General features: G+C 43.0%; 1 protein-coding gene across 6 annotated transcripts in view; it reads right to left on the bottom strand.

Annotated features, from left to right (window-relative positions):
• SPIN1 (spindlin 1) overlaps nucleotides 1-13,418 on the bottom strand; it is a 92,435-nt gene that overhangs the window by 64,174 nt on the left and 14,843 nt on the right. For 2 of the 6 annotated variants that reach the window (XM_085212648.1, XM_085212647.1), the window contains exon 1: nucleotides 1,653-1,970. The exons of 1 other annotated variant lie outside the window; for it this stretch is intronic. The gene's annotated coding sequence lies outside the window, so the exon portion shown is untranslated. Of the gene's footprint in view, nucleotides 1-624; nucleotides 1,548-1,652; nucleotides 1,976-13,418 lie in introns of those variants that run through there. 3 more of the 6 variants (XM_085212649.1, XM_085212650.1, XM_085212652.1) reach the window with 2 other exon arrangements.

Below are 13,418 nucleotides of genomic sequence, written 5' to 3'. Positions count from 1 at the left end.
GCTGTCTTGTTTTAGTTGAAGAGCTCTCTTAAGCCACAATGCCATACCTTTTCAACAAAAAAGGAAGCAGGAAAACAGAAGTGCTCCTATTAACAAGGACAAAGTACTTCAGTTTGCCATCATCCTCAGAAGGGAAAATTAATCTGTGACAGAAAACTACCAACACGAAGGCCTCACAAGTGTTAATTCCTGTTTGTATTCCATGATTTGCCAGCTGTTTGAGAAACTGACAAGATGAAACACAGAACGCAAAAAAATATTCCTTTTACCTACACAATGCCTGTTCTGACTCAACTAGTTCAGGTCTTTCAAACGTGACTGTGCCGAGTTGTTACATTAAACTGAACTACACCCTGAAATTAAAAGCCCTTGATCGTTCTACAAGAGTAACACAGTATTCAATCTCTGCCAGCAATGTGGTGCATCAGCCTCCCCCCCACCCAAAAAAAGAGAAAAAGATACGCACATTCCAAACAAGCCTCTCTCTGCAGGACTCATCCAGCTCTCCCCTTTCCTCCTGCCCTCCCCCAGCCTTGCCAGGTTCCCAAACCCGCTGATTTTAGGTTTCATTTTGTTGTAAACTGCAAAACGAACGGAGAAAGCACCCAAAGCAAGGATCCTTACCCTTGAAATCCCACCATGCGTGCAACCAAGGAGGGTGAACTGTTTTTTTCCTTTTTTTTTTTTTTTGTTTTTGTTTTTTGTTTTTTTTTTTTTTGAAGGGCGCTGAGGAGGGAGGGGGAAGAAACAAAGCCTACATGGAGGAGAGGCTTAAGCGGCAGAGGCAGAAGGAGAAGGCGGAGAGCCCGGCAGAGGAGCAGGGCGAACGTCAGCCATGTTGTATGTGTGTGTGTTGGTAGAGTATTTACAAACCTGCAGCTGCGGCAGCGCTTGGAGTCTGGGAGAGGGGGCAAAGCAGGGATGAAGAGAGAGGAGGAAGGGGAGAGACGCACCGGAGAGCGAGAGAAGGGTGGGTGGGAGGAGGGGAAAGCGGCGGCGGCAGCGGCAAGAGACAAAGGACCGCGCACCGCCGGGCGCAGTGCACACCCTTGCGCTCACGCACACGTCCGGGCGTCTCACGGTGGCCGCCAGCCCAGAGCCCACCAAAGCGTCAGCACGCCGCCTCCCGCAACCACAGCTTCCAGGCCGCCACTGCCAGTCCGGCCCCACCGTGCGCACACCCCTCGCCCCGCCGTCCCGCGGTGCTGCTCCCCGCCCCCGCTAGCCGCCGGCGGCCCCAGAGCGGGCCCCAGGCCGCGATATAACAGCCACAGAGGGAAGGGAGTACTGAGAACCGTGCCGGGAAAAACGGCGGTTCCCCGGAGCCAGGAAGGGTGGGGGCCGCCGGGAGCCGGCAGGGCGCTACAGGACTAGCCTAGGACCAGCAGCCGCCCACCCCCCTTGGCTTCCGGGCAGGCGAAGCGGAAGGGGAGCTGGGCTCGCGTTTAGGGCAGGGTGTGGGTGCCCCGGGCGCGCACACAGCGCTGGCCGGGGGAGGGAGGGTAGGACGGCAAGGCAAGGCTGGGAGCGGTGGCGGCGGTCCCCCCACAGCGACTCCCTCCGGCGCTGCCCGGTACTGGGCCGGGCCCGGCCAAGGGCGGCGCGACGGGCCGCGCTTCCCCCCCACCCCCCCTTCCCTCCCGCTAGCTCACCTGCCGCCGGGACGGGTGCCCGGGGGTGCCAGGCGGGCGGCCCAGGGATGCCAGCGCTACCGCCGCAGCGCTCCCTGCCTCGCTGGGCCGCTCAGCTCCTCCGCGGCGGCAGCGTGGACGGCCGCTCCCCTTGTCTTGTTTGCACCCCTCCACCGTCGCCACCGCTGCCTCCTGCTCGCCTCTGCCACATTTGGATCCCCCCTGTCCCTACGCAAGCTCAGCCGCCAGTAGAGAGGCCTCCTCACCTTCCTGCCAAATAGTGAGCCGACCGCATAGAGTCGTTCAAAACACAGGGCCTAGCCCCGCCCTCCGCCGCCGTGCCCTCCCCCGCTCCCTCCACGCCGTCGCACAGGCGCACTGTGGTGCCTGAACTGCGACAGCAACGCAGGAAGTGCGCTCCCGCCCCGCTAGGGGTGCCGTTCGTAGTGCGCATGCGTAGGCCCTAGTCTTCTGTAAAACATTTTTGTTTTGTAAGACAAAGTTTAATGAATGACCAGAGCTACTAAAAATTGTTATGTGTAGAAGATGACTGGGAGATACAGGTATAGTTAGTGTACAAAAACTGAAATTGATTTGTAAAAATTATTTCAAGTACACATTTGGGTTCTCTAAGTTTGGCATTGGTAAGTGTGATGAATGAGGTCCAAATTCCCAACCGTCGTCCTTTGAGAGAAAATACCACAATATGAATGTGAAAGCATGTATATTTTGCTTAAAAATGGTAAAACAGGAAAGAAGCATTCATAACTTTAGTCATCTCTGTGTTAATTTCACAATTCATAATTTCATCAAACATTGGCTGTATCTCTTGAAGCTTCTTAGGGGGTCTCTGAGCAGACCCTGGGATGCAGGCTACAATTTAAGGATTTTTTTTCTGCAAAGATGACTAAAGAATTTTGCAAGAGCATTAGGACAAAGTATGTGTATGAAAGAAAAAACCAGGAGAATTATACAAAACAAACAAACAAACAAAAAACAAAACACACATACAAAAACCCCACAGTAAGGAGTACTTTTGTTGTCCAATTATCTGGTCTGGATCTTTACACTTTTCTATCATATTGCATTTATCTCTTGCTATATACAGATGTGCAATCTTAATATTTTCATGTACCAAGGTAAAGGGCCCTTACTTAAAAAGTGGTTGGAGTAGTTGAGGCAGAGAATAAAAGATTGCTTCTGATCCTGGGCTGAGTCATGGCAATCCTTAATTGTTGACTTCCAGGAACAAAAGAGAGATTCCTTGAAGACATTACTTTGGAAATCCATCCAGATCAGGCTCATCCAGAGCTAGCAGAACATGCTCTTGATCCCTCAGTGCTAGGCATTGTCCACAAAAGAATGCTGTTACATTGCCCAGAAAGAGAATTACATGATCATGCTTTCCCATCCTAGACTCATCAGCAGTGGGTGATCCCTGAGCTGGCTAGAAAGAATGTCCAGTTGAGTGAGAAAATTGGAGATAGACTGCCCATCAAGGCCATTTACTCATTCTTCTGTATTGCAAACAGTTCTTGTCTTACCTTTAGGCAAGGCGAAACCTTTCTCTTTAACCCTTGAAGTTTTGGGTGTGACTTTCTGCTTCAGATACAGACAGTGATTTAGCACTGTCTCGGTGCAAGCTTGGAGCACCGTGTTTGGAGCACTCCAAATGATGTTCCAATTTCTGAGAAATGGTGAGTAGTTGTGCTTGTACAGAGAAGACCAAGTTGGGGCAGGCTCCTTGCATATCATGTGACTAGACAAGATGTGTAAGTAATAGAGGCCTACTCAGAATAAATTTGGGACATAGCGTCAAGTTTTTGGGTTGATTGTAAGGTGATATCAGAAAGACAAAACAGAGAACAACATTTTGTGCTAGGCTGACTTCCTGTTGGAGGACAGGCAGCGTAATGTGTAACTGTAATGAGGTAGTTTCAATCCTTTCAAGATTGTTCTTGTTATCCATGGAGCAGTGAAAAAAACAAGAAAGAGTTGTGTGACTGCATATGAGGGACAGTACTTGACAAGCCTAATCTCTTTCTATGATCAAGTGATCTATCACTCAACAGTGGATGAGGAAAAGGCTGTTGATGTAGCCTACCTAGACTTCAGCAAAGTCTTTGGCAGTGTATTCTTCTGAGGAAGCTAGCAGCTCGATGCCTGAAAAGGTACAGGTCTGGGAATTGAATGTTGTTTCTACATTTGAACACGATAAGAATTTTTATTTTATGGTCTCTGCTGCCATAGTTCTTTTCGAGAGTCTGTGATAGTTTTCATCACTTATCCTTTAGATGAACCTTCCCCAGGAATGCATGCTCAATATATAGGAGAAGTAATATATAATCATTGAGGTTAGGTAGATGGAGTAGGTTTATAGGCACAAAGACTGCAGCTCCTGTCTGTCTAGCCTTCTGAAATATCTCTGAGCCTAATATTTGGTGCTGGACAGACAAGACCCTAGTAATAAAGAATTTGAGAAGTTAATTAACAACATACATATATAAGCTAGCAACAACTTATGTATATCCAGCATGAAAGTATATGTTACATTGCAAGAATGTCCTGCACAAATTAAAATGACAAGACAAGACATGCCTTAGGGAGTGCCTGATGAAGGTGTTGAGGAAGGCCTGGCACTCCCCCCCCTCCTCCTCTTTTTGTTTAACAAAGACTTCGAAGAAAATCACCATATCAATACGACAAGAAGAACACTGAGACAGCTTGGAAACAACAGGACTGCTACTGACTGACACCAGATAACACACGGATTAACAAGTAATTAACAGATGTAAACCTTGAATAATATTGTGAACCTGGAGTACCCAGCCAAAGGGGAAACGGGAGGGGGAGAGGCAAGGGGAGGAAACAAGGTACAAAAACCTGTCATTGTGTCCATAAGCACCCTCTCCTGCTTGCTGGACGCCTGCCATTGCAATCGTGAATAAAATCTGCTTTTATCAGAGATAGCTGAGAAAATTATTTGGATATTTCTAACACAGGTAAAGAAATGGCTGGAGGGCTGGACCCAGAGAGCGGTGTCACCAGTGGACTTAAATGCAGCTGGTGCTCACGAAGGATTTTTTTCCCCCAAGGGTTGGTATTGGGGCCCATCTTATTTAATGTCCTTATTGATGATGGGGATTGAGTGCACCCTCAGTAAGTTTGCAGATGATACCCAGCTGGGAGGAACTCTCAATCTGTCCGAGGGTAGGAAGTTCAACAAGACCAAGTGTCAGATCCTGCACTTTGACCACAACAGCCCCAGGCAATGCTAAAGGATTGGGGCAGAGGGATGAAAGACTGTGTGGAAGAAACGGATCCAGGAGTGTTGGTCAGCGCTCAGCTGAACATGAGCCAGCAGTTTACCAAGGTGGCCAAGAAAACCAATGGCATCCTGGCTTGTATTATAAATAGTGTTGCCAGCAGGAGCAGGGTGGTGTTCTTCCCCCTCAGCTGGAGTTCAGTTTTGGGCCCCTCTCTACAAGACAGATATGAAGGCCCTGGAATGTATCTCCTGGATGAAAGTGAAGCTGATGAGGGATCTAGCACACATGTCTTACGAGGAGCAGCAGAGGGAAGTGGGATTGTTTAAGAAGAGGAAGCTCAGGGGAGACCTTATAGCTCTCTACAACTCCCTGAAAGGAAGTTGTGATATGGTGGATGTCAACTTCTTCTGCCATGTAACTAGCAGTAGGGCTAGAAAAAATGGCCTCAAGTTGTACCAGGGGAGGTTGAGGTTGGATATCAGGAAAAACAACTTCTCCAAAAGAATGGTCAGGCACTGGAACAGGTTGCTTAGAAAGGTGGTTGAGTCACCATCTCTGGAGGTGTTCAAGAAACGTTTAGACATTGTAGTAAGGGACATGGTTTAAGTGAGGAAATATTGGTCATAGGTGAGCAGTTGAACTAGATGTTCTTGAAGTTTTTTTCCAACCTTGGTGATTCTATGATTCGAAAATCCCAGCTTTTAGAATGAACAAGCTAGTTACAAGTTCCTTGTATGAACTAGATGGACTGTTCAGGGTGCTCCCACCTTTTGGCTTCCATATGGCTGAAGGAAGATATCTGAGGTGTTAGCTGTGGGAAAGCTGGGTCAAGATAGTTCTTTAGCAATTGCCTAATGGCAGATGAGTGTAATCTGTTGGACTGTTAAATTTGGGGCAGCAGTCCAAAGAGTGTTAAACACAAGTGAATGGAAAGTATGTTGTACACGATACAATTTTTTTCTGTTTAAACAGTGTAAAACAAAGTTCAGTACTTGAAAAGAGCTAAAACCCACTCTTTGGCTTCCAATGACCTAAGGCTTGAGTAGAATCTGATTGAAGGCTGTCATGCTGTGAAATTAAGATGCAACTTAGCCCAATATATAATGTCCTGTGAGCTGTCTTTTAACTACTCTTTCTTTAAAAAGAGTGCTCTGCATAAACTTCCCAGAACATTTTAGTGCTTTGGTGTAACAGTTATTTCTTCTGCAAATGGAGTGGCCAAACTTTTCCACAAGATTTCAGTAATATTGGGTAGCTCTGGATAGGAACCAAGTTCACCCTTATTTCAAAAAGCATTGTTTTTCTGATCTCCTCCCCCAGCCTAAAGTGAATTAGCCTTAATTATTGAAAAATCATGTTCTCCTTTTGATAGAGCCAAAAAACTTCAGAAATCAAGTGGCAACAACTAATTTGAGGGATGAAAGACATTTTGCCTCTTAGCCTGTTGACTTGAAATGCAGCCACTTCTGCTTTAGCTTTGCCTTAATGAAGCAATTTTATTTAGCTCCCTAGTCAGTTTGACTTTTTGAAATAAGTTGCTTGAATAAGAGAGGTCTTATTTAAATCAAGAGAACAATAGGCCTTCTTCCAAGAGGTTTGCTTTATCAAATGGTTTCAGCATTGATGCAATGTATCATGCTTGCAGGAATCAATCATTTATCTTTTAATAACTTCAGTACAATAGCAGTAAGCTTAAAATGTATGTGATCTACCTTAAAAATTGCTTCACATGAATGCTTGCAAATATCAGGAAGTGGTGAATGAAGTAAGGCTTTTAAAAGAAATGCTCCAATGTCTACTGAAATAAAACTCAAACTGGATCAGACATTTCTACTTTTTTCTGTCAGAGACAGTGACATCTGCTCAACATGTTTTACATACAGTGTCGGGCTTTCAGTGTGCCTGCTTTATTTAAAATTGAAAAATATGTGAAAATTAGGTGAGATATCATGTTTAAAAGAAATTAAATTGATAGTAGTCAATTGTAGTAAAACCTGAAAACTCTCTGAGGTTTGAGAGATTTCTTTTAGTTCAGCCTCAGGTTTGTTGGATTCAGTGAGTTCAATTCAGTAAAAGACTTTAAAAAATGAACCATTTATAGTAGAGAGCTGATGGGTTTACTGTAAAAACCTATAAATAAGACAAGATTCTAATTTCCAGTATTTGGTTAATATGGAGAAGTTTTAGTTGCCAACTTGCTTTTGCATAGTTTATTCTCAATCCGTGGTTAGATTTTTCACCCAATCAGCAAAATTCTTAATTTTTTACTATTACAGTTACATCTATTTGGTAAGTAAGTGAACCCTTACTATGTGTCAAGGAATGATAAGCTAGTAAATGTGCCTGAAGAGAAATGACTGACATTACTCAGACATCCTGTTGAAACAGGTATGGCTTTCTGTTATGGAAGACGAGACCTTTATTCACAGACTTTTTTTGGTCACAGCAAGAGAGAATACTAAATTAATCATACTAGTATTGCAGAAATTTAAACCCTTCTCACTCTTTTATCTTCCCTCCTCTCTTTCAATTATACGTAGAAGTAGCAGTCATCAGGCTTTTGGTTTACAAAGTATAGCAGGGTTTTTTTTGTTTCCAGGTGGATTTTTTTGTAGGTAGAAAAAAAAACAGACAAGGAAGGTAGTACTCCAAAATATATTTTTCCTTCATTTTTTTTTTAGATGGACTGTGAAACATGAGAAGCCTGGTGAGCAACTTAATTTGCAAATACTTAGTGCTCATTTTCATCCTGAAAATTTTTATTTTAAAGCAGGTTTGGAAATATTTGAGATAAGTGTACTGTCTGAGATATGTACTGTAGTGCTTTTCAAGAGAACTTAGAAATAATACTAAAATAATACTAAAAAAGTTGACTTGAAGAAATTTATGCAGACAGACTTAACAGCAAAAGTTTTATCCACAAATAAGGCACATATTCATATTGGCAGCAGTAGGGTAGCACTGGAATAACTCTTCAAAAATGCTCCCCCAGTTGATCCTTTGTGCACTATAATCTGTCACATGTATTACACATTCATTATGTTCCCCAAATCATTGTCCTATTCACTCCCAATGATTACCCAACAGATACAGCCTTATGTGGCCATCTTCCATGTCATCTAGGGTCCTTCTAGTATTGTGATGGTCCACTGTTAGTCCTTGGGGTAGCCTCCCTTATTTCCTGCAACAGTCTTTATATTTTAAGCACACATGAAAAATGAGCGTGTGATCCAAGACAGCCAGCACAGCTTCACCAGGGGAAGGTCATGCTTGACTAATCTGGTGGCCTTCTGTGATGGAGTGATGGCATTGGTGGACAAGGGAAAGGCGACCGATGTCATTTACCTGGACTTGAGCAAGGCCTTTGACATGGTCCCCCACCACATCCTTATCTCCAAATTGGAAGGATGTGGATTTGATGGGTGGACCACTTGATGGATAAGAAACTGGTTGAAAGGCCGCAGACAGAGGGTGGTTGTCAATGGCTCTATGTCCAGGTGGAGGTCGGTAACGAGTGGTGTCTCCCAGTGTCTGTCTTGGGACCGGTGCTCTTTAATATCTTTATCAATGACATTGATGACGGAATTGAGTGCACCTTCAGCAAGTTTGCTGATGACACCAAGCTGAGTGGTGCGGTTGACATGGTAGAAGGAAGAGATGCATTCAGAGGGACCTCAACAGACTAGAAAGGTGGGATCGGGTAAACCTAATGAGGTTCAACACGGCAAAGTGCAGAGTATTGCACTTGGGCCAGAGGAATCCCAGGCATCCATACAGACTGGAAGGAGCGGTCCTTGAGAGCAGCCCTGCAGAGAAGGACCTGGTGGTCTTGATAGATGAAAAACTTAACATGAGCCAGCAGTGTGCTCTTGCAGCTCAGAAAGCAAATGGTATCCTGGGCTCCATCAGAAGAGGGCTGTCCAGCAGGGACAGGGAGGTGATTGTGCCCCTCAACTCTGCTCTTGTGAGGCCCCATCTGGAATACTGCATCCAAGTATGGAGCCCCTAGTACAAAAAAGGGAGTTATTGGAGAGGGTCCAGAGGAGGGCCACAAAGTTGACCAGGGGACTGGAACACCTTCCCTATAAAGACAGGCTGAGGGAGCTGGGCTTGTTCAGCCTGGAGAAAAGAAGGCTGCAGGGTGACCTCATTGCAGCCTTTCGGTAACTAAGGGGAGCCTACAAACAAGAGGGGAATCAACTCCTTGTAAGGACAAGGGGAAATGGTTTTAAATTGAGGGAGGGGAGATTTAGGTTGGATGTCAGGGAGAAATTCTTTACAGAGAGAGTAGTGAGGTGCTGGAACAGGCTGCCCAGGGGGGTTGTGGCATTAAATGGGGAAGTTGGTGGCCCTGCCTGTGGCAGGGGGGTTGGAGATCCATGATCCTTGAGGTCTCTTCCAACCATGGCCATTCCGTGATTCTGTGATTCTGTGATTTTAAAAACACTCAAACTTTGGTTTGTCTGAACCAAAGATTGCTGTGGAATGCGAGAGCAACAAGAGGAGATTCTGCAGAGCCAGATAAGAAATACTAAGGGGAATATCTTGATACTTGTCAGTCACATTTTAGGCTAATTGAGCCTGCTGTGGGAGTCCTGGCTCCTTTTGACATTGATAAGAACTCTACAAAGCAGGCACAGTTTTTCCATTGTTGTGTTTTCTTTTGCCTTGTAAAACAGAATAGTGTTACAACATGCTTCTACATCTTCAATGTTACATCACAGTTAACATCCACAACATCTAAAGGCTCCTATGGTGTTATAAGCAATCATTAATCATATTATAAAATTCAGGCTATCATTATGAGGATATATTAACAGAATATTTTGTGTAATTCTCAAAACAAAGTACATAATGTCAGTGGAGTAAGAATTAACCTATAAAGATTACAAACCTTTGTATGTTTATCATTTAATACAACAAACATGTATTTTATCTAGGTCAGGATGACCATCCTTGAAAGTGCTAATGTGATTAAGGAGAGGAACTCTTAATCACAATGTGATGACTAAACTTTGTTTGAGATAGGAGCATCTTGAAAAAATTAGCCTTCATGTAAGGAGATTAGCCCTATCTTTAACTGAACAATTTTAGGCTGGAGACTGTATCAGGTGTTGGAAATCTCCAAATAATTTATCAGGACAATATCTTTGATAAAAGCAGATTTTGTTCGCAATTGCAATGGCGGGCATCCCGCAAGCAGAAGCATGCCTGCAGAGACACTGCTACATCTTTTATGCCCTATTACCTGACGCTTATCTTTTTCTCCCTTGGTTCTTCATTGGCTGAGTACTTCAGGTTCACAGATCTTCCCAACGCTTTACTAAATGTATAGATACTGGCTAAACATAAGTTATTGCTATCTAAACATGTATTTTGCTAATTATTTAACTTCTCCTTCTTAAATTCTCTATCACTAAAGTCTTGTCTCTACAGCACCAAAAATTAATAGTTTCTCAGCATAATGAGCTTATTGAAATCCTTGTCACACTGTTTAGGAGTGGGATATCCAACTTGTATTTAACTCAAGACTCAGAGATATCCCAGATGGCTGGACAGACAAGAGCTGCAGTCTTTGTACCTATAAATTACTCCTAATCTCTATAAAATACTACTAATCTACCTAATCTCTGTGACTATAAATTACTTAATCTATCTGCTGAGCACATGTGAAGATGATCAGAGACCCCTGATGAAGTAAGAAGACTATGCTCCTCCCTCCCCGCCCCGCTGTATGTATGTATCCCCCCTCCGCCCCCGAAAGAAAGAACTATCAGTAAAATATTTATCTTGTTAGTTCTAATGCAGAAACAACATTCCATTCCTACATAGGGTAGTGGTCAAGGGATAAAAAGTATGGAAAAAAAAACAGCATTGCAAAAATCCTGGACTGTGCTAGTTTTGTGGAAAGTCACCTAGCACCCAGATTTGAACAACCTTGCAATAAATCAATTCAATGTTTGTGTATGAGATTAGATTACTGCACGCCAGGTAATGAATCCCGCCTTTCAGACAACAATTTTCTGATGACTTAGATGAGACAGTTGTGTGGCCTTGCCTGAATTGTCTTGCTGCAGCCAGCTGGAAGTGGGAGAGTGATCGGACTCCAACACACACTGGTCTTTTGATCGAGGACTCAGTTGGATTCTCTCCCTGCTGGTGCATTAAATGACATTGAAGTGCAGTGCTTAAATCAAGATACTGAATTCATGATGTTGGGTGGAATAGGAGGCTTAGATTTGTTGGGCTTCTTTTTTTTGTTTAATAAATAGAATTGTTATTTGGTTATATACACTGATGTCTAAGAGCAGAGTATATCTGGGGGTCCTGGGTTCTTTTGATGTTGGTAAGTCTAACTGTTCATAAGGACTCTGCAAAAACAGGCATGCAGTTTTACTATTGTTGTGCGTTTCTTTTGCCTTGTTAGAGCAGAACAGGCTTACAACTTGCCTCCCCATCTACAGTGCTACATTGCAATTATTATCCACAACATCTAAGAGCTACTTTAGTGTTGTAAGCAGGCATTATTCATATTATATAACAATTCAGTGGTTATCCATATAAAGATGTATTAGCAGAATATTTTGTGTAATTACTTCACATCTCCTGCCTTTTCAATAAGCTTGCAAATTCTTTCACAAAAGCTCACATTGCTTATATTTAATCACTGTAAATTTATACCAAGTGAGAGAGTTAAAATTGTTAATATCAGAATTATCACTAACTACGCTATAGGGAAAACCTGGTGAGGGTTCATAGAATCCTTCAACAGTTATTTTAAATTGTAGTCCGGACTGGAAAGATATACAGGTTTTGCTGAGTACATTATTATTCTCTCAGGAAAAGCCATTCGTTTTAGAGAAAGCTAATGAGGAAAACAGGTGGATAAATGCAAGGGAAGATCCAGAACAGTTTATGTCTGAAAGAAAATCTAAATGGCATCTAAATACTGATGGTGGGCAGCTAACAATTAAACAGAATTAACAGTTAATATTATATATGTGAGAAATAACTCAGATGATTTTTCTGAGACCGGATATTTTGTGAAAAAGTTTTAATTTTGCAATTGCGGTGGCGAGTGTCCTTCAAGCAAGGGCACACAACCAAAATCACATCACAGCTCCTGCCCTCCATATGCTAAGAATTCCTCCCATTTCATTGTTCATTGAGTACTCCAGGTTCACAACCAATCTGACACTTGCTACTAGGTAGATGACAAGTCTCTTTGTTTCTCCCAGTAAGCAGAATCTATAAAGTAGTCACCAAGCCATGATCTCCCACCACATGTCTGCCGGCTAGGTTTGTTTCTGAGTCCACCCTCTCCCCTGCGATCTCCCCATGGGAGGAGAGTACACAGATTAACATGCCAGTCAGAGTCTCCTCTTATGTCTCAAGAATATGCAGTATACTCTTTTCTTTAACCAGAGATAAAAATTTATTTTGTATCAAGGGTCCTGAGGTATATCCCTTTGGTACAACATTTTATTACTTACGGAAAAACAATATGTCATTTCCCACATATGGGTACAACATGGGGTACCCATACCAAATAATATATCCAAATTATATCAGATGACACAGAGCCTGACTCAGGATCCATCAGCATTTTATGAGAGGTATGTGAGACATCTAGAAGGATTTGGACTGAGAAGGGGAAAAGAGTGAAACTATAATTAAGATGCCCATTGGATAGTTGGTCCCTTATATCTGAAAGAAGTTGCAGAAAGTTGATGGGGTTTGAGGGATGTCCGTTTAGCAATTGGTTGAAATCACTTATGAGATATACAGCATTAGGGAGGAAGTAGAAAAGAGAAAGAAACAGAAAGATAAGCAAAAGAATAATAAAATACAGGCAAGCTTTTTGGCAACAGTTAGAGCTCAAGCCACAAATCAAAAAGAAAGAGAAACACTGAGAGGAAAATCTTGGGAATGATTCACAGTGGCCAGAATGGATGACAGGTACTGCAGTACCCCTTGGTCTGCAGTGATGATTCTATCAAAATCAATGTGTGAAACTTGTGTTTGTATATGCCACTTACCTCTCATTAGATGGAATTTGTTGAAGAAGCTAGAAGCTCAGGTAACTTTTGATAAGGACAAGATTTAGATACATATTCCTCAAGATAATGCCTAGCAAGCACAAGTTTGTTTATTACAGGAACGTGTTAAGAGAAGAAAGTGAGGAAAGACAAGTAAATGAAATACCATCTGAAATCATGGATTCAGTATTCCTCTTTATATGGGCAAGAGAAAAGCCTGGGAGAGCCAAGTCTGCCAAACTGGTAAAAGTAGAATTGAAGTCAAGAGCTAAACAGGTAAGACGAAAGCAGTATCCTGAAGCTGGAGGCTCATATTGGACTTGAACTTGTAGCTGAGAATTTTCTAAAGTATGGATTATTATGAGAATGCCAGTCTAAATATAATACTCCAGTCTTATCAGTTATGAAGCTACATCCTCAGGAGCATGATCCTCAATGCAAGATTTAAGAGCTGTAAATCAAATAGTTACTGATGTGCA

This window comes from Meleagris gallopavo, chromosome Z, assembly GCF_905368555.1.
Source record: "Meleagris gallopavo chromosome Z, MGAL_WU_HG_1.1, whole genome shotgun sequence".
NCBI lineage: Eukaryota > Metazoa > Chordata > Aves > Galliformes > Phasianidae > Meleagris > Meleagris gallopavo.
The sequence above is the reverse complement of the archived record's forward strand: the minus strand, read 5'-3'. Positions and strand labels throughout refer to the sequence as shown.